This window comes from Rhinoderma darwinii, unplaced genomic scaffold (assembly GCF_050947455.1).
Source record: "Rhinoderma darwinii isolate aRhiDar2 unplaced genomic scaffold, aRhiDar2.hap1 Scaffold_743, whole genome shotgun sequence".
Taxonomy (NCBI): Eukaryota; Metazoa; Chordata; class Amphibia; order Anura; family Rhinodermatidae; genus Rhinoderma; species Rhinoderma darwinii.
The window spans coordinates 67,501-72,500 of NW_027464305.1; the positions used below are offsets into that span (position 1 = coordinate 67,501).

Sequence of the window (5,000 nt, forward strand, 5' to 3'; positions counted from 1 at the left end):
CAACAGACAGCACCTGTTTGAGAAAGCTTTGCCGCACCCCAAGTAATTCTTTAAAGTCCTCACATCCAAGGTAGTTTTGTGGGTATTTTACATAAGACATTTTTGTATTTTTCTCAGATATCTACTTCTAAAGTTTTTTAAAACCATGTTTCTCGAGCAACACAGCATCGTCCAGTAATTAGTACACCTCTTAAGAGTCCAGCTTAAGTTTTTAAACTTATCGGTTCTTGAGGAAAACCTCTTTCAAAAGCATGGGCTCGTCCGGGACCTCTCGCACCCTAAGCGAGAATCATACCCCTAGACCAACGAGCCAACAGACAGCACCTATTTGAGAAAGCTTTGCCGCACCCCAAGTAATTCTTTAAAGTCCTCACATCCAAGGTAGTTTTGTGGGTATTTTACATAAGACATTTTTGTATTTTTCTCAGATATCTACTTCTAAAGTTTTTTAAAACCATGTTTCTCGAGCAACACAGCATCGTCCAGTAATTAGTACACCTCTTAAGAGTCCTACTTCTTAAGTTTTTAAACTTATCGGTTCTTGAGGAAAACCTCTTTCAAAAGCATGGGCTCGTCCGGGATTTGAACCATACCCCTAGACCAACGAGCCAACAGACGGCACCTGTTTGAGGAAAGCTTTGCCGCACCCCAAGTAATTCTTTAAAGTCCTCACATCCAAGGTAGTTTTGTGGGTATTTTACATAAGACATTTTTGTATTTTTCTCAGATATCTACTTCTAAAGTTTTTTAAAACCATGTTTCTCGAGCAACACAGCATCGTCCAGTAATTAGTACACCTCTTAAGAGTCCTACTTCTTAAGTTTTTAAACTTATCGGTTCTTGAGGAAAACCTCTTTCAAAAGCATGGGCTCGTCCAGGATTTGAACGCGGGACCTCTCGCACCCTAAGCGAGAATCATACCCCTAGACCAACGAGCCAACAGACAGTACCTATTTGAGAAAGCTTTGCCGCACCCCAAGTAATTCTTTAAAGTCCTCACATCCAAGGTAGTTTTGTGGGTATTTTACATAAGACATTTTTGTATTTTTCTCAGATATCTACTTCTAAAGTTTTTTAAAACTATGTTTCTCGAGCAACACAGCATCATCCAGTAATTAGTACACCTCTTAAGAGTCCTACTTCTTAAGTTTTTAAACTTATCGGTTCTTGAGGAAAACCTCTTTCAAAAGCATGGGCTCGTCCGGGACCTCTCGCACCCTAAGCGAGAATCATACCCCTAGACCAACGAGCCAACAGACAGCACCTGTTTGAGAAAGCTTTGCCGCACCCCAAGTAATTCTTTAAAGTCCTCACATCCAAGGTAGTTTTGTGGGTATTTTACATAAGACATTTTTGTATTTTTCTCAGATATCTACTTCTAAAGTTTTTTAAAACCATGTTTCTCGAGCAACACAGCATCGTCCAGTAATTAGTACACCTCTTAAGAGTCCAGCTTAAGTTTTTAAACTTATCGGTTCTTGAGGAAAACCTCTTTCAAAAGCATGGGCTCGTCCGGGATTTGAACCCGGGACCTCTCGCACCCAAAGCGAGAATCATTCCCCTAGACCAACGAGCCAACAGACAGCACCTATTTGAGAAAGCTTTGCCGCACCCCAAGTAATTCTTTAAAGTCCTCACATCCAAGGTAGTTTTGTGGGTATTTTACATAAGACATTTTTGTATTTTTCTCAGATATCTACTTCTAAAGTTTTTTAAAACCATGTTTCTCGAGCAACACAGCATCGTCCAGTAATTAGTACACCTCTTAAGAGTCCTACTTCTTAAGTTTTTAAACTTATCGGTTCTTGAGGAAAACCTCTTTCAAAAGCATGGGCTCGTCCGGGACCTCTCGCACCCTAAGCGAGAATCATACCCCTAGACCAACGAGCCAACAGACAGCACCTGTTTGAGAAAGCTTTGCCGCACCCCAAGTAATTCTTTAAAGTCCTCACATCCAAGGTAGTTTTGTGGGTATTTTACATAAGACATTTTTGTATTTTTCTCAGATATCTACTTCTAAAGTTTTTTAAAACCATGTTTCTCGAGCAACACAGCATCGTCCAGTAATTAGTACACCTCTTAAGAGTCCAGCTTAAGTTTTTAAACTTATCGGTTCTTGAGGAAAACCTCTTTCAAAAGCATGGGCTCGTCCGGGACCTCTCGCACCCTAAGCGAGAATCATACCCCTAGACCAACGAGCCAACAGACAGCACCTATTTGAGAAAGCTTTGCCGCACCCCAAGTAATTCTTTAAAGTCCTCACATCCAAGGTAGTTTTGTGGGTATTTTACATAAGACATTTTTGTATTTTTCTCAGATATCTACTTCTAAAGTTTTTTAAAACCATGTTTCTCGAGTAACACAGCATCGTCCAGTAATTAGTACACCTCTTAAGAGTCCTGCTTAAGTTTTTAAACTTATCGGTTCTTGAGGAAAACCTCTTTCAAAAGCATGGGCTCGTCCGGGATTTGAACCCGGGACCTCTTGCACCCAAAGCGAGAATCATACCCCTAAACCAACGAGCCAACAGACGGCACCTGTTTGAGGAAAGCTTTGCCGCACCCCAAGTAATTCTTTAAAGTCCTCACATCCAAGGTAGTTTTGTGGGTATTTTACATAAGACATTTTTGTATTTTTCTCAGATATCTACTTCTAAAGTTTTTTAAAACCATGTTTCTCGAGCAACACAGCATCGTCCAGTAATTAGTACACCTCTTAAGAGTCCTACTTCTTAAGTTTTTAAACTTATCGGTTCTTGAGGAAAACCTCTTTCAAAAGCATGGGCTCGTCCGGGATTTGAACCATACCCCTAGACCAACGAGCCAACAGACGGCACCTGTTTGAGGAAAGCTTTGCCGCACCCCAAGTAATTCTTTAAAGTCCTCACATCCAAGGTAGTTTTGTGGGTATTTTACATAAGACATTTTTGTATTTTTCTCAGATATCTACTTCTAAAGTTTTTTAAAACCATGTTTCTCGAGCAACACAGCATCGTCCAGTAATTAGTACACATCTTAAGAGTCCTACTTCTTAAGTTTTTAAACTTATCGGTTCTTGAGGAAAACCTCTTTCAAAAGCATGGGCTCGTCCGGGATTTGAACCCGGGTCCTCTCGCACCCAAAGCGAGAATCATACCCCTAAACCAACGAGCCAACAGATGGCACCTGTTTGAGGAAAGCTTTGCCGCACCCCAAGTAATTCTTTAAAGTCCTCACATCCAAGGTAGTTTTGTGGGTATTTTACATAAGACATTTTTGTATTTTTCTCAGATATCTACTTCTAAAGTTTTTTAAAACCATGTTTCTCGAGCAACACAGCATCGTCCAGTAATTAGTACACCTCTTAAGAGTCCTACTTCTTAAGTTTTTAAACTTATCGGTTCTTGAGGAAAACCTCTTTCAAAAGCATGGGCTCGTCCGGGATTTGAACCATACCCCTAGACCAACGAGCCAACAGACGGCACCTGTTTGAGGAAAGCTTTGCCGCACCCCAAGTAATTCTTTAAAGTCCTCACATCCACGGTAGTTTTGTGGGTTTTTTACATAAGACATTTTTGTATTTTTCTCAGATATCTACTTCTAAAGTTTTTTAAAACCATGTTTCTCGAGCAACACAGCATCGTCCAGTAATTAGTACACCTCTTAAGAGTCCTACTTCTTAAGTTTTTAAACTTATCGGTTCTTGAGGAAAACCTCTTTCAAAAGCATGGGCTCGTCCGGGATTTGAACCATACCCCTAGACCAACGAGCCAACAGACGGCACCTGTTTGAGGAAAGCTTTGCCGCACCCCAAGTAATTCTTTAAAGTCCTCACATCCAAGGTAGTTTTGTGGGTATTTTACATAAGACATTTTTGTATTTTTCTCAGATATCTACTTCTAAAGTTTTTTAAAACCATGTTTCTCGAGCAACACAGCATCGTCCAGTAATTAGTACACCTCTTAAGAGTCCTACTTCTTAAGTTTTTAAACTTATCGGTTCTTGAGGAAAACCTCTTTCAAAAGCATAGGCTCGTCAGGGATTTGAACCCGGGACCTCTCGCACCCTAAGCGAGAATCATACCCCTAGACCAACGAGCCAACAGACAGCACCCGTTTGAGGAAAGCTTTGCCGCACCCCAAGTAATTCTTTAAAGTCCTCACATCCAAGGTCGTTTTGTGGGTATTTTACATAAGACATTTTTGTATTTTTCTCAGATATCTACTTCTAAAGTTTTTTAAAACCATGTTTCTCGAGCAACACAGCATCATCCAGTAATTAGTACACCTCTTAAGAGTCCTGCTTAAGTTTTTAAACTTATCGGTTCTTGAGGAAAACCTCTTTCAAAATCATGGGCTCGTCCGGGATTTGAACACGGGACCTCTCGCACCCTAAGCGAGAATCATACCCCTAGACCAACGAGCCAACAGACAGCACCGATTTGAGAAAGCTTTGCCGCACCCCAAGTAATTCTTTAAAGTCCTCACATCCAAGGTAGTTTTGTGGGTATTTTACATAAGACATTTTTGTATTTTTCTCAGATATCTACTTCTAAAGTTTTTTAAAACCATGTTTCTCGAGCAACACAGCATCATCCAGTAATTAGTACACCTCTTAAGAGTCCTGCTTAAGTTTTTAAACTTATCGGTTCTTGAGGAAAACCTCTTTCAAAATCATGGGCTCGTCCGGGATTTGAACACGGGACCTCTTGCACCCAAAGCGAGAATCATACCCCTAAACCAACGAGCCAACAGACGGCACCTGTTTGAGGAAAGCTTTGCCGCACCCCAAGTAATTCTTTAAAGTCCTCACATCCAAGGTAGTTTTGTGGGTATTTTACATAAGACATTTTTGTATTTTTCTCAGATATCTACTTCTAAAGTTTTTTAAAACCATGTTTCTCGAGCAACACAGCATCGTCCAGTAATTAGTACACCTCTTAAGAGTCCTACTTCTTAAGTTTTTAAACTTATCGGTTCTTGAGGAAAACCTCTTTCAAAAGCATGGGCTCGTCCGGGATTT

At 40.4% G+C, this 5,000-nt stretch overlaps 4 non-coding genes across 4 annotated transcripts; all 4 read right to left on the reverse strand.

Annotated features, from left to right (window-relative positions):
- Nucleotides 1–1,504: 1,504 nt before the first annotated feature.
- TRNAP-UGG (transfer RNA proline (anticodon UGG)) lies at nucleotides 1,505–1,576 on the reverse strand. The gene has a single exon. It is a non-coding gene; the product is annotated as a tRNA-Pro (tRNA).
- Nucleotides 1,577–2,453: 877 nt separating this feature from the next.
- TRNAP-UGG (transfer RNA proline (anticodon UGG)) lies at nucleotides 2,454–2,525 on the reverse strand. The gene has a single exon. It is a non-coding gene; the product is annotated as a tRNA-Pro (tRNA).
- A 555-nt stretch (nucleotides 2,526–3,080) lies between these two features.
- TRNAP-UGG (transfer RNA proline (anticodon UGG)) lies at nucleotides 3,081–3,152 on the reverse strand. The gene has a single exon. It is a non-coding gene; the product is annotated as a tRNA-Pro (tRNA).
- An 854-nt stretch (nucleotides 3,153–4,006) lies between these two features.
- TRNAP-AGG (transfer RNA proline (anticodon AGG)) lies at nucleotides 4,007–4,078 on the reverse strand. The gene has a single exon. It is a non-coding gene; the product is annotated as a tRNA-Pro (tRNA).
- Between the last annotated feature and the right edge of the window lie 922 nt (nucleotides 4,079–5,000).